Genomic DNA, 22,419 nt, shown 5'->3' with positions numbered 1-22,419 from the left:
CCCTTTCCCCATCCTATTCGGATCGAGCAGATATCAATCAGCGTCTCGGTGACGGCAGCGCGATTCAGCGATGATGGGACGGCGGCGAGATTCATCCGCAGCGGCACCAAATCCACCTCGTCGTTCCCTAGTGCAGCCTTTCATTCAACGCGATGGTGTCGGCGGGCGTGCAAAACGGCCACCGGCGGCGCCGGCAATCAGCACGCTAGGCCCGGAGATTGCAGTCCAAACATGAGCGGCGCTCCTCAGAATTGAGGTTCCGAGGCAGCGACGCCGTGCGCGGCTAGTGCCAGCCTCTAAAGCAGAAGCGGCGTAGCTGGATCCAAGCGGCAATGGCGTCCTTCCAGCTATGAACCGAAGGCCTGAATGGCTCATCCAGGCAGCGACATGATCGAGCGACGGCCACACGCGTCCAACGATGCTGCCATGCTGTGGCCTGTGGCTATTACCACCAGATGTCCACAATTGTGGTGTGTTCTGTTTGATCTTCAGTCTTGTTATCTCTTCCCTCTAACCTCTGTAACAATCTGGTGCTCTGTCCAAAAAATCGCCGGCGATCTGATGCATTTTTTACGGCCTTCCGGGAAAATAAAGAACTGATGCATGAGTTCGATCCTGACTGCTACGTAACAACAAGATTACGTACAGTATATATTATTTGATAAATAAAAATTAGCATACAATTGGTTGACTGATCTGCACTTGCTCTGTATGTATTTATTTCTGTCTCAGTTTTTCATGTCTAATATTCTTTTCTGGCATTATGGTCAGTACATAACCACATACTAACCGCATATATATCTGTATATACCACTTCCTGCACGTATATATATACTGCTTCTCTGTAAAATTTCTTCCGATATGTAGTAGTCTATAGTTTATATATACTGCCTCCTAAAACAAACGGTAAAAAACAGTATACTGCTATGCACAAAGTAGTACATACTGCTGCTTTCTTTGAAGGATATACACTACCAGCTGATGAAAGAATCAGAGTACATAACTTGTAAAGTGGTATATATACTACTTACGTAGAGAAAGTGGTATATACTAGTAATACTTACGTAGAGAAAGTGGTATATACTAGTAATGCGGTGAATTTGGTATATACTACTAACTCGAATTAGTGGTATATATACTACCTTTGTCGAAAGAAAGTATGTATATTGTTTCAGTGTATACTACTTTAATTTAATTTCAAAGAAATCAGTATATACTCATTCCATGAACTTGTTTTGAGTTCTGAGAAAAAAAATCAGTCTATATACTCATTCTAAGAAGAAATCAGTATATACTCACTCCGAGAAAAGTTATTATATACTCACTCCGAAAAAAGTCATTATATATATATACTCATTTGGTCGTTCCAGTAGTATGTATTGCAAGTACCAATTAAGATAAGTAATCAGTATATACTTATTAATTCCGAATTCAGTATATATATACTTCTACAATGAAAAAAAAGTAGCATATACTTGTACATGAAAAAAAAATTATAGCACATACCATTCTCTAGGAAAAACAGTATATATATATATATATATATATATATATATATATATATATATATATATATATATATATATATATATATATATATATATATATATATACTCCAATCACTAGAACGGATACCCACATCTCAATCGGGCGGTAAGCCCCATCTCAATCGGGCATAGCGTCCGTCACAGGCTAGAAGTCACTGATGTGAAGAGTTATCTCAATCGGGCAAACGGCCGTCACGAATGAATATATCTCAATCGGGTCCTAAGTAAAGCCCGTCACAGATAGCTTTGACCCAGACGACCAGTCAAACTATAGCCCGTCACAGATGACCTATCTCTATCGGGCCACAACTAGCGCCCGTCACAGATGACTAATAACCTTTATCGGGCCTAAACTAGAGCCCGTCACAGATGATACTCATCTCAATCGGGACTAAACTATAGCCCGTCACAGATGACTACTGACCTCAATCGGGCCTAAATTAGAGCCCGTCACAGATGACTACTGACCTCAATCGGGCCTAAACTAGAACCCGTCACAGATGACTACTGATCTCACTTGGGCCTAAGCTAGAGCCCGTCACAGATGATCTCATCTCAATCGGTCATTTAGTTATGGCCCGTCACAGATGACTATAATACACAAAAAAAATAAATTTTGTTTTTTGGCTAGCCTCAGGCCTTTGCTAGCCATGCCCGCTGCAAAAATGACAGAAACAAACATAGATATCCAATATCCCCAGCTCCCCAGCATCACCCATTCATATACATATGCATTCACATACACAGACATCAACATATTTCACACAACCACACATTCACAGCCATCTCATATTTCACATCCATTCACATATTTCACATCCATTCAAATATTTATCATGTTTCACCTGCAAAACCGAGTTAATTGGATCAAATATTTATTTAGCAAGTCTTAACATAAACATATGAAATATATACATAAATATAAACATCACAGTTACATCATCACAGTTGCATAATAAGTGTTCATCATTGCCTAAACATAAAAGTTCAATATTGTTCATCATTTTAGTTTAAGCCTAAACATTCCTTTGGGGTTAATTATTTCACGGAGGATGAAGCTGGCTATCTCCTCGTGAACCTCCTCAAAGCTGGTAAGCAGAGACTTGGTTATTGTGCCCTACATTGTCATAATTCCAGATTAGTTGATCGATCATATATAAGTACTAAAATGTAGTTAGTCTATCACAATTGAGACCACCGACCTCAAACTCAGCCAAAGTCTTCACCTTTTCTCTATACAGAAGGCGCATGTTGTGGCACACATGGAATCCGCACTGGTCACCTATTTGTTGCTTCACCGGGAAGTCTTTTTTGTGGATGAGGGTGTCATGTCCTGTCTTCCTGAGGCCTCCTCTTTGCACGTATTGGGCCCACGCTTCATCTATCGCTAGATGAATTGGGGTCCAATCATATGCGTTCTTATCAATTCTGGAGTTCAGGTAGTGACATGTACTCCACTTAGGTGTTATGACCAGAAGGATCCAATGGGCACTGCGGCATTAATATAGTGAAAGTTAATTAAGTACTCAAGAAATGTGTCATGTTGTTGTGTATATGTAGTTAACACACTTACTATTGATTATAGGCGCACATAATGTACTCCTTGTCTCGGCGGGATCACAAGGTGTCATAGATGTAGTTGACCATTCCTTGACGGTCATTCTGGAGATTTGTGACAGTGACCACTTGTGGATCAAGGAAGGCAACTTCCGGTGCATGCTTCTGACACCATTGCCAACTTAACCTGCACATAGGATAAACGATCTTGTAAGCAAGTTAAACCGATTGTTATTACCAAATTGAGTTGGGCGACAATACTTACAAGGAGTAGCACTTAAGGAGGCTTGTGTCCACCGCTTGGAGCCTGTAGAGGTCGAAAAGATCCTTGAAGTCGACCACGACATAATTTGTTGGACCAAGGAATGGCTTTCCATCGTGTTCTCCAAGGATATCGGTAGCTTTACTTGGCTTCCTGGCGTTAGATTTTTCCATGTAGTATAAGTGAAGGTCCTTACAAGCGGTGCCCATTGCGGCAAGCACGTCATCTCCAACCAATGGCATGCCTAGTTGAAACTCCTGTGGAGCAACGTATTTCTTCTTGACCTCTTTGCCCTTAGTCTCTTCCTGGCCCTTGCCCAGATCTAGCTTCCTTGGAGCTAGAAGCGAGGCCTGCACCTTTCCTCTCCTTCCTCTCCTCTTTGCTTCGGGTTTATTGAGAGTAATTCTCTGAGGGGAAGAGTGTGCCTTCCTGCTCTTCTTCATCGATGGGGGTTCATGAATCGCCTTGCTGTCGGCCTCCGTTCGGTCCTCCCCAAAATCAGTGTCGTACTGCAACTGCACATCGTAAGATTGTGCATGACGATCTTGAGCAGGAGGGGCTGAAGGAGCAGAGGCGGGTCTCTTTGGTGGACGACCGCCTGGTGCAGTGGTTGGCCTCGCTGTAACCCTGATCTCAATGAGGTCCTTGGGCCATTGGATGAAGGTACCACGGGCATTTCCTAGTGAGAGGACCTCGTCGTTCGGTGGATACTTCAGAGGGAACAGCTCGTATTCGGGCTTCACCGAATCGACTTGAACTTTTGCACAGTCGGCCCTGAGTTGCGCTCCATGCACTCTTGTCTCTGGGGTCGGCTTGTACGCAAGTCCCTCGGCTGCTGGAAACGTGAAGGTCGGCATCACCCTAACTGTGAGGGTGCAGCTCGTTGGTTCCTGTGATAGATTAATCAATTTTTTTAGAATATTATATATCATATGGATTCGTTAAGTCTTTCATGTATTGAGTAAGTTCACGGTTACCGTTATGTGGTCGACGGCGCTGTCGACCGATGTTGGATTTCCCGCCAACTCAGTTGATGCGCAACTGCTGCGTTTTTGGGTGGGACTTCCTAACTCTTCGTGCGCAGCAGCAGCGGCGGCCTGGGGGTTTTGTTGCTCTTCTCGGATCTCTTGCCTAATCTTGGCCCTCATCGACTCGAGCTTTTCATCGAATTCAGATGTCAGCTCAGCTCTTATCGACGCCCGGATCTTGGCTTCAAGGCGTGCATCTTTCTCCGCCTTGTTGGAAGTCCGCTTCTTGTACTGCCACGCGTAGTCTGGAAATCCATACTTTCAGGGAACAGAAGACCCAACGCCCCGTGTCCGTCCACGGTGTTCCTTGTTGCACAACGCTTTCGTGAGGAGGTCATCCTCGCGTCTTTGAGAGCAGGCCTCTTGCGAGGCTTGTTGCTCGGCAACCAACTCCTTCTGCATTACAATTTAGTGGGGTTAAATAAACTGCACGATGGGAAACAATGCGAACATCTAGTTTGACTAGACACTTACTATAGCTTCGTATACTCGTTGATCTTCTGCATTTGGCATGAAGATTGTGCCATCGTCATTCTTCTAGTACCTGGCCCTGGCCCAGTTCCTAGCCCGAGGGTGTGGGATATCGCCAAACACGAGCAGTGTACACGATTCCTCCGCTTCTTCATCCTCACGCTACCATTCCTCTTCCTTACCGGCATATCCGGCGGTGCCAAGCCGGTGCAGATGCTGGTTCCTGGTCTGGAGCAAGCGATATGCCTCGCTTCTAGCTCTGGACTCGGGGGTCGACTTCTTCGCATGGAATTCCTCCCAGACCTGTTCCGTGATCCAAGTAAATTTATCTCTTGGATCTGGATTCGCCGGGTTGTAGACGAACTCGCCGACTAGCTTAGTCTTGAAGTTCTTCCAAGCATTGCCCATAACCTTGAAAGCAGCCCGCCTAAGACGGTCCTCATGCTTCGAAGGATAATCAAAGCTCTCCTTGAACGTTAGCCAAGCAATGTCCTTCTCTGCGGCCGGCACGAGCTTGATGTCATCTTGAAGAATACTGAATTTCTGCCTCCCTATGACCCCGCAGATAGACCTAAATCAGCTCAATATTTTCCTTGGAGATGTCGGCAACCCTACAGCGTCCACCGCTGTTATGCGAAACCGTTCCTTAGGGATTTTGTTCCCTGTCCTAGGAGTACGTGCCCTTGAGGACCCACTAGTTGTCGTCAACATTGGTTCGCCTTGCTGAGACATCGTCTACTTTTTTTCTAAATAACAAAAATACACAATTGAGTACTACAATCTATTACAATGAATTTAATGTCACTTAGAAAAATAAATGAAACATATAAATAAACGAAATTGCACATCTCACAGTAATAAAACGAACCACATTTCATCTATTTACTAAATTCATTAATGCACCATGTATAAATAAACGAAAGTGCACATCTCACAGTAATAAAATTAACCACATTTCACAATAGTTTCATTAATGCACCACATTTCATCCCAACATAAAAAAACCATATTTCATCCCAACATAAATAAACCACATTTCATCCCAATATGAACCGCATTGCGTATAAATAAAGTTAAATGAACCACATTTCATCAATCTCTACAATCATCTATCACAAAATTCAAAAATGCACCACATTTCATCCCAACATCGACATGTCTCACTCACAGTTCAATCACATATCATCCACATCCACATTTCAATGACATGTCATTCACAGTTAGCATAGGGCGGCGCGATGGAGGACTCACCTGAGGACGGTCGGTGGGGCTCGGTGGCGGCGGCGCCGGGCTCGGTGGAGGGCGTCGCCGGTCGGTGGAGGCGGCGTTGGGCTCGGTGGAGGCAGCAGGCTCAGTGGTGGCGGCGGCGGGCTCGGCAAAGGAGGAGCTTGCGGCGGCGGTGCCGGGCTCAGTGGAGGGCGGCGCCGGTCGGTGGAGATGCCGGTCGGGTAGGTCGGTGCCGGGCGGGCGGCGTCGGGCTCGATGGGGGTCGGCGACGTGCGTTGGTGAGGACGCGGGCGGCGACGACGAGGAAGGCCGAGACCGGTCCGGTCAGTGTAGAGGCTCGAGGGAGGACGACGGCGGTGGCGGCGGGCTCGGTGGCAGCGGCGCCTGGCTCGGTGGAGGGCGTCACCTGTCGGTGGAGGCGGCGCCGGGCTCGGTGGAGGCGGTGGGCTCGGTGGCGGCGGCGGCGGGCTCGGTGGCGGCAGTGGCGGTCTCGGTGGCGGTGGCGGCGATAGAGGACGACGGCGGCGAAGTAGGAGTTGGTGGCGGCGCTAGGGTTCTAAGGAGGCGGGAAACTGTAGTGGGACTTAGAAAAATTTTCGATACGATCTGAGAAACCCTAGATATAGTAGAGTGATGAGTCATCTCAATCGGGCTTTACTGTAGGGCCCGTCACAGACGACTCATCGGGTGACGGGCTCCATACTAATGCCCGATTGAGATGACATTCAGGCCCGTCACGGATGAGTCATATATGACGGGCCCTAAGATAATGCCCGATAGAGATAGATTAATCTCTATCGGGCTTGAACTAAGGCCCGTCACCGATGACTATTTTTCCATTTTTCCAGATAAGTCTTTATATTTGTGAGTACAAAATATATAGCTGTTGTATAATAATTTATTTTATTAGTCATAATACATTTTGGATAGTAAATGATTTCAAATGGAAATATGGTCAACAACAAAATTGTATAGGTTATCAAGATCTACAACTTTTATTTTGGTCATTTGTCTATATAACTTTGTTTCCAACAGCTTGAAATTGATTTTGACAATATGTCAAATCTAAACAGCATTTGTAAATACTAAATGATTTCAAATGGAAATATGGTCAAAAACAAAGTTGATCCTCTCATCAAGATCTACAACTTTTATTTTGGTCATTTGTCTATATAACTTTGTTTCCAACAGCTTGAAATTGATTTTGACAATATGACAAATCTAAACAGCATTTGTAAATACTAAATGATTTCAAATGGAAATATGGTCAAAAACAAAGTTGATCCTCTCATCAAGATCTACAACTTTTATTTTCGTCATTTGTCTATATAACTTTGTTTCCAATAGCTTGAAATTGATTTTGACAATATGACAAATCTAAATAGCATTTGTAGATACTAAATGATTTCAAATGGAAATATTGTCAGAAACAAAGTTGATCCTCTCATCAGGATCTACAACTTTTATTTTGGTCACTTCTTCATCCGACAAAGTATATCGGCATGGTATATCGACATAAAACTAAAGCTCGTCACAGATGACCCTCATATGTGACGGGCTTCTTTTAGGGCCCGATTGAGATATGGAACCCTCATCTCAATCGGGCCTCAACTATAGCCCGTCACAGATAAGTGTCATCCTTGACGGGCTTTAGTTTTATGCCGATATACCATGGTTGTGCGACCATATCTCAATTGAGCGAAACTTCGGCCCGATTGAGATTACTTCGTTGTGACGGCCCGCAAATTCCAGTCTTGTTATGGGCCGTCACAGATGGAAAGATCTGTACTAGTGAATGGTACATATACTGCACGTTAACAAAAACAGTATATACTGCCTGTTATCCTAAACAGTATGTACTACTTTTTTAATACACGGTATATACTGCTTTTTATCATAGGCATAAACTGCCTTTTATCGTATATACTGGTTTTTCAATAGAGTACATATATATGTTGCAAGTTGAAAGTAACTGCTGTACGTACGTACTTATGAAATTTGAATCTAACTGCATGCATGCACTCGCAGTTCAAATGTTTACCAAAATCAAGTGTGTCACGTGCCGTGCATGCAAGCAACATATGAAGTAATTTAAAAAAAAATTCAACCGGTTGAATTTGATGCTAATGGATTATCCACTAGAAAGAGGAAGTATATATACATCTGGGTGTACAAAAGAGTAATCCTTGTATATAACCATTTTCCTATATATATATATACATATATATATATATATATATATATATATTTTTTAGTTATATATATACATACATACATGTAGTAGATCTAGGGTGCGTAATAACTAAAATACTCCCCCTCACCGCCCCAACCCCTACCCCCACCCCCCCCCCCCCCCCAAAGCCTACCTGCGCCCCATCCCCCTCTCGTATCTACAGAGTAAATTGTTTACCATGGAATCTATCTGCTGCCTATATTACCTCTCCCATAATATGGCAAAATTGGTTATATAGCATCGAAAGTTCACGTTTTTGGTTTTATAGCACCGAAAGTTACCGGTTCACTTTAATAGCATCCAAAGTTCACCATATTCCCATTTTTAGCACTTCCGTCAATTTTTCCGTCCGTCTTAATGGTTATTGATCCAGCCACACACAAGATATGACATTTCTACCCCTCATTGACATGCATTATACTTGTACTTGTGAGGGGTAGAAACGTCATATCGTGTGTGTGGCTGGATCAAGACGGACGGAAAACGATCGAGAATTGACGGAAGTGTTAAAAATGGGAACATGGTGAACTTTGGGTGCTATTAAAGTGAACCGGTAACTTTCGGTGCTATAAACCAAAAACGTAAACTTTCGATGCTATATAACCAATTTTGCCTAATATAAACCGTCCACCCACTCACCCACTTTCCCCTTTCTCTCCACTTTTTACGGATCTGCCGTTCCCCTCCCCCCGCGCCGCCGCCGCCGCCGTCGAGTCGTGCCCGTATCGGCGTGCGGCTTCGGCAGCGGCAGCGGCAGTTCAGGGATGAGGAGGAGTGGCGGCAAGGCGGATCCAGCGACGGCTCGGAGACGAGGAGGTTCGGGCGGTGGATCCGGTGATGCCGAGGCGCGTGGGTGCCGGATCTAGTAGCGTCGGCGTCGTCCTTCGCTCTGCCTCTGCTTCGTCAACTACTCGGCCGGCAGTGGCGATGTCACAGAGGATCCCCTCTCCAGCTAGAGGGAGGATGGGCGCCACCCATGAACCGGCGACGGGATGGGTGGGGATGCATCCAGCGCCCCGACTGCTCCTTGCCGACGACAGCCGCTGCCCTGACCGCTTCCTCGCCGTGCAGGTCATGCCGGCGGCCGCCCCCACTGTTCCCTCGCTTTGAAGAGTTGGACCAAATTTCCGGAAGCTGCCGTTGATGGAGGTCAACGCCCTGCCCTGAAGCGGTTGGTGTATGAAGTAGAGAAGGTGCTTGATTTTTTTCTTCTCAATTTGATCTGGTTGCTTGCCGGCTGTATAGTGGTTGTGATGCAGTCTCAGGTGGAGCACGTTTGTTGGGGCGATTTGAGTTAGGTGAACTTTTTCTTACTGGGATTTAGATCTGTTCTGAGATTTCTCTTGTTAGGCATGTGTGTTTGGGCGATTTGATTTGTGTTCCGTTGCTCATCTGCTGAGCGTTGGGCGAGCTGGTGCAGATGCACTCCCCGTCGGCTTCTCGTTGTCTGAAAAAATGTTGGTGCATTTTTAGTTGACGGAGTTCTGAATTTTCTCAAATCTTTCTCACCAGGACTGCATGAAAGTTCTAAGGTTTTGTGGATCATACTGTGACCATGGCCCGGCGGCTGATATTAAGAAATTGTTCCGAATATCAACTGATCGTCATCCTCGACACGGCCATCGTCAACGCTCGTCGCCGGCGGCCAACATGAAGGGCAGGGGTGATGCAGAGATGTCGACTTGGGATGAGCGCGCCGCAAATAACGACTGGCTCCGGTGGCAGGAGATTTGAAGAATCTTGGCGGCTGATGTCCTCTGCACTGTAATTTTTTTGGAAAGAACCCATTTCTACTTCGTTGATGCCACCGTCTGGCATTCACAGTCATGTAATACTAGTGTTCAAGATGAATGTCTATATATTGTCTCCCGTGTGTAATTTTCTTTACTGGTCATGTGATAGAACCAAAATACAATTGTCCTGATATCACCATGTTTTTGGTGATCTTAATACTATTCGTAAAGATATTACTGAAGAGATTAAAATTATAAATGTACCTGGAGTAAAAATATTACTACCGTTGACCAACTTCTGATACACCGGCAAGTAAAAAAATTGTCACTAATAGATACTACCATATATCGAAATGTGGATTTCCAGTCTCCTTGTCAGTAATTATTTTACCCGTGGGTTAACAACCTCAGTAATTTTTTTACCATTGGGCTAATAAGAAATCCGGCTACCAAAGCTAAGTCTTTTTTATTAGCAACTCATTTACTCAGTAAGAGTAATTTATTTACCTGGAGAAGTTACCAAGAGAAGTTGCACAGGAAAGATGTGGGTTAGTGGGAACCAGAAAAAAAGTACGGGAATAGAAGGTGGGGGTAGGAGAGAGAAAGGCGTGGGGGGGGGGGTTAGGTTGTGAGGTGAGCATATTAGTTATTACGTACGTAGTTTAGCGCTGCCATATATATATATATATATATATATATATATATATATATATATATATATATATATATATATATATATATATATATATATATAGAGCACACTCATATGGGGCACTATGGTGTCCGGGCACCATGGTTTCAAATGCACAAAATCACTCAAATTTTTCAAAATTTTCAAATTGTGAGTATATACCTAGTTATAAGAATTCGATTCATACCTATACCTATCAACAAAACAACTCAAATTTAACTTTATTTCACAATCCATGATTACATACCTAACTAATTATATGTATGGATGCTATATACCTAGAATCAAAATCTAACAAAAACAAGTTCAAATTCAGTTCAAACTTGCTTTCAACTAGTTAGTAAAGTAGTTAATATTAATACCTAAATAATTAAAAAAGTTTCATGCTCATTTGAATTGGGTATATACTCAATTTCAACAATGGTGCCCGGGCACCATGGAGCACCAAACAAATTTAATATATATATATATATATATATATATATATATATATATATATATATATATATATATATATATATATATATATATATATATATATATGTGTGTGTGTGTGTGTGTGTGTATGTATGTATATATATATATATATATATGGATGTATGTATATATATATATATGTATGTATGTATATATATGTATATATATGTATGTATGTATATGAATATATATATGCCTGATTATGATACATCAGGCAATCTCTTCACTTTTACATGTCTTCTCACCTGTAAACAACGGCTAACAATATAATCACTTATAACCAAGCTAATAAATAGCGTATAGCGGGTTTGTAGCGGATTAGTGTCTGGGTAGCAGATTGCTGATAGCGGGCACTATTGCGAATGCTAAGTTCCAATAGCAGAATTAAAAAAAATAACCATAAATTTGAATTGTATATCAATATTAACAACAAGTTTCATTTAAAATTTATAATTAGACGGCATGTTTAATTACTTCTATATTTCATAACATAAAAATTATGAAATAGCATATATATATATATATATATATATATATATATATATATATATATATATATATATATATATATATATATATATATATATATATATATATATATATATATATATATATATATAAAGAAGACAAATAATGCTAAATTATTCTATCCATACATGAAGCGCACTGTTTAAGCATTATAGCGATCTAACAAAGCCAATAGCGGCCTATTATAGCGGTCGCGAAGCGCTATAGCGGCCACTAAGTTCCAATACGAGATATGTAGTCCGCTACCTTGTAGCAGTCTGCTACCTTGTAGCGGTAGCGGTAGAGGTCCGCTACCGCTAAAGCGGCCACTATTGCGGGCGCTACGAAGACTATTCATTACCTTGCTTATAACTGAAGCAGTACACGTTGAGAAACAATATTTGGTGCATGAAATTTTGAGAGGAAATAAGCACAAGGTTGTGCGCGCGCTCACAGACATATCTATCTATTATATACTAAAAGTCCATTAAACTTCCTACAAACGCTACTAAGCCGCCACGTGTTCTCCTACAAACGCTCCTAAGACGCCAAGTGGCAGTCTAAAAATCTAACTATTGATTTTCCTTTAAATTGGTTGCTCCAACATTTTTAACCATTAGATCAAATAAAATAAATAAAATCCTCCTCTCTCCACCGGTCCCCACCACCTGTACGTTTCCCTCTTGGCCTTCTGTACGTACGTACGTACTCCCTCTCTCCCCTCATCTCCAGTTGGCATATCATATGTCACCTTAAATAATTCTGCCTACAAACGCTACTAAGCCGTCACGTGTTCTCCTACAAACACTCCTAAGACGCCAAGTGGCAATCTAAAAATCTAACCGTTGATTTTCCTTTAAATTGGTGGGTCCAACATTTTTAACCATTAGATTAAATAAAATAAATAAAATCCTCCTCTCCACACCGGTCCCCACCACCTGTAAGTTCCCCTCCTGGCCTTCTGTACGTACGTACTCTCTCTCTCCCCTCATCTCCAGTTGGCATATTATATGTCACCTTAAATAATTCTACAAATATGTTTCGCTAAATTATATCGATGATATCCAATCTATCTATTATATAGTAAAAGTCCGTGAAAAATTTTATAAATGCTTCTAAGCTGTCACATGATGCTTATATAAATGCTCCTATAATGCCACGTGGCGCTCCAATAAATTAGAAAAAATCTGAGAAAAAAAACCTAGCCTTTGATTTCACAAAAATTAATATTAACAGGCCCATCACTCCAAGCCGTTGGATACTTGGATTAGGTTGATTTTTCTATTTCTTACAAAGAGGCATCCCTTCTTCCCCTGCATACGCATGTACATAACTCCTCTCTGTTTCTCTTTTAAGGAAGTTTTTTTTTTTTGCTATCGGATGAAATTACATGTTCTATTGTGTCATTATTATGACTAAAATCACAAATTAGAATTTAATACACCTCTTAACTATAATTTAGCTTGTAAAAATTATGAAACGAATGTGACCATTATTATATTGCTTCATGCTATATAATAACTTCACTGGCATGTAACTAAAATAGTTCTACAATATCAGAAAAATGTAGTTTACACCAGTATAATTTTACTTGTAGAAATATATTTCCTAAAGAAACATATAGATATATATTAGGCACATTTCGACAACTTGCATGCCATATCTATCTATTATATGCTAAAAGTCAACTAAAATTCCCACAAAATACTCTCAAACCACCACGCGGGACTCCTACGAACACACCTAAGCCACCATGTGACACTACCACTAGTGAAGAAATGGTCTTTCCTCTCGGTTTGTAACCCCCTATACTCCCAGTTTTGCAACCGGGAGTATGAATCTTTAGTCTCTGGTGAAATAACCGGAACAAAAAAGATCAATTTTTAGTCCCGGTTGGTGTTACTAACCGAGACTAAAAATGCTAGAGCCAGAACCAGCGGTTGGCAGTTTTTTTTAATTGTTTTTTTTTTCATATGGATTTCACTAATCATTACATCACCTGACAGAGAAATCCCCAAATCATCTCCAAATCACAGATCAAATTCATCATAAATTCCAAAAAAAATTACATCACAAATTTTGAAAAACCATCACAAATAAATTAGAACGATAGTATTAAGTAAATTAAAACAATATGAATTCATCCGATTATAAATTAATAAAGATAAAAGAATACTGAACCTCCACAAAGAAATCTAGTAAGGCCTGGTTTAGTTCCCAAAAAATTTTGTTTTGGAGTATCGCATTGGATATACGGACACACATTTGAAGTATTAAGCGTTGTCTAATAACAAAACAAATTATAGATTCCGCCAGAAAACTGCGAGACAAATTTATTAATCCTAATTAATCCATCATTAGCAAATGTTTACTATAGTACCACATTGTCAAAAAAAATAGCACAATTAGACTTAAAAGATTTATCTCGCAATTTACACGCAAACTGTGTAATTGGTTTTTTTCCCACATTTAATCGCATAACAAATTCTCAAAAACAATCATCACAAATCCTCAAAAAAAGAAAATCAATTCCGAAGGCCGCCGTGCGCGCCTCCCCAGCCCGGCCAGCCGGCCGCCGCCGCCGCCGACCTCGACCGGCCGCTGCTGACCCAGAGAGGCCGTGGTAGGAGGAGGAGGCAGGGAGGGGGAGGAGTGGGGAAGTGGGAGGAAGGGGAGAGGAGAGGGGGATCAGATAGAGGAGGCCGATCGAGAAGGAGAACGCCTGAGATTGAGATGGGATCGAGGAGGCCAGAGAGTGGAGATGGTTTTTAATGAGAGAGGAAGTGCAAATGGTTTTTATCGGTCTTATCGATAAGAGAGGACTCGACGTGCGCTCGAGAGGATTTTTGGTCCCGGTTGGTATAAAGAACCGAACTAAAGATCTAAGATAATTGGGGCCTAACTCGACCCAATAACTTCTTCGAACCAGGATTAGAAATGATCTTTAGTCCCGATTGGTAACATCAACTGGGACTAAAGATCAAAAAGTTTTTAACCGGGACTAAAAATAATCTTTAGTCCCGGTTTCTATTCGAACTAGGACTATTGTGGTTTTGGAAGACCGACCAAAGATGGTTTCTCCAGTAGTGTACAATAAATCCTAGAAATTCAAAAGAAATTACATAATACACCTAACCATCGATTATTTTAACTTAAACATGGTGTACCTATTATTTTCTACTGCTATCTTAACAATATAAAAATGGAAAAGACCCACTTCCCACCCCTTCACACGTCATGTATGTGTTCAGGTGACGTCTGCATACGTACATTATCTCTGCTTCTCTCCCTTCACATCCTCTCTTTTTTTCAATGGACAACATTATGTGAAAAAACAATAATTAGAAAGATTAATGATTATAATTTTAAAAGTTGTATCTTATTTTTAGTTAGTTTCAATTGTTGTTTTATTTATAACTAAATAAATAATTCAAGTTCCATGTTATCCATATTTTTATTATAAACTTAAATACATCATTTGAACATTGGCACCTATGTTTTGCATGGAAACCAAATAGAAATGAGACATTTCGAAAAGGTTGACTATATGCATTATGTTATATTAAATCAGTCTACTTGATAAAATTTGATTAAACGTCCCATATTGCACTTGCAATGAACCATGTATCATGTCTCAAAAAATAGAAAACGATCCAACTTAACTCGATGGATTTCATTATTTTCATCAATTAGATCTATTTTTGAAAGAACCATAAGTTCACATGTCATCTATTTTTAGGAAAAAAAAAACATAAGACAACACGTGTCATGTCTTACCAGTTATAAAAACAATAAAAGAAATGCTGAGAAAAAAGAGACATCTCTCATCGGTTTTCACTAAAATCCTTCCACCTCCTCCTCCATCTCACATGTAGAGAACACTGCCCTCCCATTTCTTATTTTTGCAGCTACTGACCTAGACGAGAAACAATCAATGTTGAAACAACTACAATTTTTTTATAAGCTATACATGTCTGATTTCTATCTAATTATTCTCTATTTATAATTAAACTAACAATGTAATATTTATATATGCATATATTTTGCTGTATAAAAATTATAGCATTTGGGCACAGTCCACCCATGCACTTTGCACCACAACTAAATACCTTAAAATTTTGACAATAAATATTATGTCATTATGAAAAATTCTACAAACATGCATAGCTAAATTAAATATATAGTACCAGAATAAAATTTTCATATTTATTTTGCCAAAAGAAAAAGAAATAACTCAACAACATAGAGTCGCACCATGCTATGTTTTGAAACATGTATAGCTAAATTAAACGTACACTTCGTAAAAAAATAACTAACTGAAATATAAATATGAATAGTCTGAGCCACTGCATAAAACATCGAGTTCCTTTAATTAGAGAAAATAGTCCAATTGCTTAATGTTTTTTTTCTAAATGTGCTCAAATAATCCAAATAAATAAAATGATCTTTTATAAGTTCAGATTAATATTTCATAATTATAAGTTCTCAAACATAGTCTACGATGCATGCCCGTGCGAATGCACGGGCTACGTTCCTAGTTTTGTTAAAGCTCACAGCATGCAGCATCCAGAATCTGTTAAAATTGAGTGAAGTGTACTGGTTCACCTTCTATCTATTGATTGATATGTCAGCAATTCAGCAAACTGGAAGTCGGACAATATGATTTTAAATTGTAAGATCCAAATTAGTTGGCTGCATTTGAACTAATCATGAGAATGGTGCCAAAATTGTACATTTTCATAAAAATATTCTATTTTTTTGTGGGGAATAAAAATATTCTAATTACACCAAACTACAACAAAAAAGAGAGTAAACCACCTGCAATATAATGGAAGTTGGACCGAGGAAATACAATCAAACATCTCCTAGACAAAAAAAAGTCTATCAAAAAAGGGGAGGCTGCAATCAAGTAAAAAGTTGTCGCTGCTCTTTCAAGACAAGATCAAAGAGTGAAGGGAATGCTGGGCCGTCTCCAGAAATTTGGTGCCGCGGGACAAAATGCAAATTAGGGCCCTAAATTTACCTTTGATTCAAATTGGCCATTTAAATTAATTATGGTCATGGTAATTTGACTCAAAAGAAAGTAATTGGATAGAAACATTTAGTGGAGCATGCATGCAATTCACTAATCAAGTATCACTAATACTAGTCGTCCAGTCCAATGAGGTCGACAAGGCAGACGGCCAGCTGCTTAGAGACGTTGTCCTTGAGGTTTGCACATCGCACTGACGGCAGTCAAACACCCAAACAACGTGGCATGCGCAGGAAGATGAAACCTTTTTTTCTCTTTTGACACGCAGAAGATGAAATGTTGATGGACTTTTTTTTTTAATATGCAAGGAGCGCATCATTTATTAAGAAGAAATAAAGTTTTATGTACAAGGCGGGCGCAACAAAAAGGAAAATAAGATGGGGATGGGATACAGGAGAGAAACAATACTATGAAGGCCTAATCTCCCAAACCGTTTGGCGACCCCTCCCTATCCAAATGGATCACTACACTAGGAATGGCTGCCCTAGCCAATCTCCAAAGATCAGCCTCTCCTGCCATAGCCCGAGCAATGTCCACCCAAGATCTGTTGATTTGATTGAAAACTCTAATGTTTCTCTCTTTCCAAATTGTCCATGCTACTAAGGTTGCAATGGTGTCAAACCCTCGACGATGTGCCTTGATCACCTTCTTTCTGCTGTCACAGAGCCAAATGTGAAAGGAGGGTTCATTGATCGGCAGGCATTCCGAATGCCCAATTGCTCTGAGAGCGATCCACCACAGCTGCCGAGATTCCGGACATGCAACCAAAAGGTGATCAATAGTCTCATCGCTTTGATCACAAAGAACACAACATGCAGGGTGAGAAAGACCATGGCTCCGGAGACAGTCCGCCGTCCAGCACCTGTTCAGGGCGACCAACCAAAGGAAGTAGCAACAACGCGGAGGCGCCCAAGATTTCCAAATCGGCTTGTACTCGAAATGGATTCTTCCCGAGAGCAGGGCACGATAAGCTGACCAAGAAGAATACTCCCCTGAGGATTCCCATCTCCAAATCAGAGAGTCAGGCACGGCTGTCAGTTGGATTGCCCTAAGAATCTCCCAGAGTTTGAGATACTCCAGGATTGCTTGGATGCCTAGAGCGGCAGCGATGTCCCGAACCCACCTCCTGTCATGAAGCGCCTCGGCTACGGTACGGCGATTTCTAAGCCGAGACGGGACAGCCGCATAAACAGCCGGTGCCAGAGAGCGGATTGAAGAACCTTCAAGCCAGTTATCCTCCCAAAATAAAACCGAAGTCCCATCACCCACCAAACAAATCATGGAGATCGTGACCAGATTGCGCTCCTTCTGCGAGACCGGGATATTGAGCCCATGCCAAGGCTTGTCCGGCGAATTTCTTTGCTGCCAAAGCCAGCGCGACCGCAGAGCAATACCCATCCTTTCCAAATCAGGAATTCCCAGTCCACCAAATTCTTTAGGGGCACAAACTCGAGGCCAAGCGACCCGACAAACACCACCATTTGCGACTGCCTTGCCAGCCCAGAGGAACCCACGGTGGATTTTGTCGATCCCCTTGATCACCCACTTCGGCACGTTGATGGCCATGAGAAGATAAATTGGGATTGAACTTAGCACTGCATTAACCATGGTTGCCCTCCCGATGGGAGTCATTAAGTCGGCAATCCATGAAGGCAGCCGACGAGCTATCCTATCAACCAATAGCTGCAGGTCTTCCTTCTTCAACCGAAAGATTGATAGTGGCAGGCCAAGGTAAGTGCATGGGAAAGAAGCGACCTGACACGGCAGCTCATCCCGAAGCAAAGTGTGATCAGCTTCATTGCATTGGATGGGCAACGCCGAGCACTTTGCGAAGTTGGTTCGAAGGCCCGAAGCTTCACCAAAGATGGCTAAGATTTCTGTTGCCGCCCGAATCTCCCATAAAGCCGGCCGGATGAAGGCGACCACGTCGTCAGCATATAGGGAAATCTGAAATGGAATCCCTAACGGTCTCAACAATTCTTCACTGGGGCTCAGCATATCCATCGCGATGATGAAGATCATTGGGGAAATAGGGTCACCTTGGCGAACACCTCTCCTGTGCACAATTGGGCCGCCGGGCTCCCCATTGATTAGCACACGCGAGGAAGCAGTACGGAAAAGCATTGCAATCCAAGAACGCCATCGATGTCCGAAGCCTTTGTGCTCTAGCACCTCCAAGATAAACGGCCAAGAGATGGTGTCGAATGCTTTGGCTATATCAAGTTTGAGCAAGACCGAAGGAACCTTGCGATCGTGGAGGCGTTTAGCCGATTGCCTGACAAGCATGAAGTTGTCATGAATGCAACGCTTCTTCACAAAAGTGCTCTGATTCTTGGCGACCAACGAATCTAGCTTTGGCGCAAGGCAGCGGGAGAGAATTTTGGTGAAGAGTTTCACAAAACTGTGCACCAAACTGATAGGCCAGAAGTCTTTAAGATTCTTGGCATCCGGACGCTTGGGCAGGAGAGAGATGAATGCCTTGTTCACCTTATGGAGGCTGGATCCATCCATGCGATGCAACTGGTTTAGTGCTGCTAGCACATCCTCCTGGATGATACCCCAAAAGCAGTGATAGAATTGCCCCGAGAAACCGTCCGGCCCCGGAGCCTTGTCCCGAGGGCTGTCAACGATTGCTCTCCACACTTCATCCACGGTGAACGGCTCCTCCAACTCAGATAAGAGTTGTCCCCTTGGCTCTAAAAAGTCCAGTTCCAAAGTGAATGCACGCTGACCGACTAAGCCAAGAACATCAGTAAAATAGGATTGAGCAAGGACTGCCTTCTCATCCGGCGCCGTGGCGATCTGCGAGTTATGCTCAATCTGCTGCACAAAATTCCTCCTACGACGGTAGGCTGCATGCTGATGGAAAAATCTTGTATTGGCATCTCCTTCCTGCAGCCACAAGATACGCGACCGCTGCCTTGCCATGGTTCGCTCCAAAGAAGCGAGTGCAAGATATTTCTTTTTGAGTGCGCGATGAAGGAAGCGCTCCTGCGCTGAGAGACGGCGAGATTCCTCCATGCGGTCAAATTTACCAATGAGCTCCCGAGCCATTTCTAACTGAAGTTTAACATTCCCGACCTTCTTGTCGCTCCAACTTTGGAGAGCCCGACCGGTTGCTCTCAGCTTGAAATCCAGCCTAGAGATTGGGTCCTGGATGGCACAAGGTGCCGACCAAGCATTCTGAACGACCTCGGTGAACCCATCCAATTTGCACCAAAAACTCTCAAACCGAAACCGACCTTTGAATGGATGAGAGGGTAGAGTTGATAAAAGGAGGGGACAGTGATCTGAAATTACAGAGGGGAGGGCTTTGAGGAAGCATTGCGGGAAGAGAGGGTGTTAGCCTCTTGCCAGCCAAGTCCATCAACGTTTCATATGATTTCAGCGCCACTGTAAAAGGTGTTGTGATGTCTCTCCAGCGCCGCTTTTGGCCGTTGCCATATGATTTCAGCGAGCCAATGGATTGGTCGCATAGTCCCCTCTGGCTTTGCGGATGGGCCGCGTGCCCGCACCATGGACAGTGGACACCGATCTAATCGCTGTCGTCGATGTCGATGGATCATGACATCTCTGGCGATCGACCTGCATGATGGCTTATACCTCAATCGATCTGCAAGAAAGGGAAAGAGATAATCCTTGATCAATCTAGAAGAAATAGAAAACAAGAGAGGGATGAAGTGATGGACATACCAGCTAGAATCAATCACCTGGGAATATCAAATGGTGTAAAAGCCGCTCATGTCAATGGAATCATGCGTCCGACAGATGGACGAGGGCTTGAGATGGATTTGATGCCACCACTACCACAGAAAAGATCATCAGTGCCAATTGGGGACCCTCTTAGGATGCCGGTTTTCTCAACCAGCACCATGGAGGTGCGCCGGCACCAATGTGGAATCGACAAGCCAAAAAAAAAGGAAGCTGACTCGAGCCGATACTTGGGCCGATGAACTCCCACATAAACCCACATGAACAAGAACAACAAATGATGAACAAATCCCACATCAACGCACATCAACAGATGAACAAGAACAACACATGATGAATAAATCTCACATCAACTCACATCGACTCAACAGATCTCACACCAATTCTCATAGCAACAAATGAACTTCCACATGAACAAGAACGCATCTCACATGAATAAGAACAAATCACAAAGAGGGGGGGAGAGGGGAAGAGATGGATCCGCCGGCCACGGACGCCGTCGCACCTACAGTCGGCAGCCCCACCTCCACGCCGACTGTCTTCGCCGCGCCGCACCTCCAACCGCGCAGCCCCACCTCCGGATCCCCGGAGCCGAGGGGCAAGTGCCGCCATGCTGCAAGATCCGGCGCGGGCCGCCTCCATCCCATCGCCGCACGCCGTCTCCCGCCACGGGCCACCGCCGGGTCGTCGTCTCCCCTCCCGCCAAATCTGGCAGAGGGGAGGATGCCGTCGTGCCACCGCCAGACCACCACCTCCCCTCTCATTGGATCTGGCGGAGGGGAGGGCCCCGCCATGCCGTCGCCGTGGTGGATGTTGAAGGAGAAGAGAAGGAAGAAGTGGAGAGGAAGAGAGAATGAAGGAGAGAAGAAAGAAGAAGAGAGAGGAAAACGAGAAGGTGCGGTGGGTGGTGAGGAAAACGAGAAGGAAGAGGAAAGGAAAATGCTAGGTGGTGCAGTGGGCTGAGCCCACCGGTTCGACTTGGCTCGCCAGATTAAAGGCGTAGTTTTTGACTGTGAATCGGCATCTATTTCTTTTGCCCACAAAGATGCCGATTCTAGGATGGACCCCGCGCCAAATACTCCGATGGGATGGGTACTAAAAGATGTCAGATTTAAATTAAAACCGGCATCTATCTCTAACAATAGTAAAAGGTTCAAAAACCGGCACCTATTAGAAGATAAAGACACAGATTCTTGGCATTTTGGCAGGCTAACGGGGGCGTGGGCCGACGCATGGGTGGGAAATACACTATAGGTGTAGGTTTTACCACTTTCGGTATTTTGTAGTAGTGGATTCAATGCCAATGGTGCAAAAGCTGCTGTTGTCAATGGAATCACACCTCCGGTTGGTGGACGAACTGTATGGGCTTGACGATGGATTCGATGCTACCAGATTCAGGGGCTGTTCAGATTGTAGCCAAAATAAACCTTACCAAAATTTTGGCAATTTGACAATATCACGAAAATTTTGGTAATATTTTAATAAGTTGGCAATATTACTAAAATTTTAGCAGGAATTTTTATATATTTACCAAAGTTTGGTAACAAACTAAATATAGGCATTTTTTGATAACTTTACTTAAAAAATGGTATTGTTAAAAATAACATCAATCTGAACCGCACCTCAATGCCACCGCTGCACAGACTTGCCGATGGATTTCCGTTGTCTTGGTCCGCTACTCACCACCGTGGCCCGAGCCGCCGTCGCCTCCAAATTGCCCGTATATCGCGCTCACCTGACAACCGATCTGTTGATTTGCATTTCGGTTTAGCACTACGTCAGAACAAGATATTTATGCGAGCATTCAAATGAAGGGTTCCGATCTGTGCGGGATACAGATATTACGAGGAATTTTTTTGGAACAAAAATCAAAACAGGTTGGTATATGGATCCGCTAGCAGACTCAATCTCGACTAGCTGTGATAGGATGGTGGAGGCGTAAG

The 22,419-nt window shown here is 42.9% G+C and overlaps 1 non-coding gene across 1 annotated transcript; it reads left to right on the top strand.

Moving 5' to 3' along the window:
- Nucleotides 1-9,284: 9,284 nt before the first annotated feature.
- Nucleotides 9,285-9,575, top strand: LOC4352102 (uncharacterized). Its single transcript, XR_010738416.1, has 2 exons — nt 9,285-9,321; nt 9,397-9,575. It is a non-coding gene; the product is annotated as an uncharacterized protein (transcript).
- Nucleotides 9,576-22,419: the final 12,844 nt, after the last annotated feature.

The sequence above is a fragment of the Oryza sativa genome, chromosome 12 (genome assembly GCF_034140825.1).
Source record: "Oryza sativa Japonica Group chromosome 12, ASM3414082v1".
NCBI classification, from domain to species: domain Eukaryota; kingdom Viridiplantae; phylum Streptophyta; class Magnoliopsida; order Poales; family Poaceae; genus Oryza; species Oryza sativa.
The sequence above is the reverse complement of the archived record's forward strand: the minus strand, read 5'-3'. Positions and strand labels throughout refer to the sequence as shown.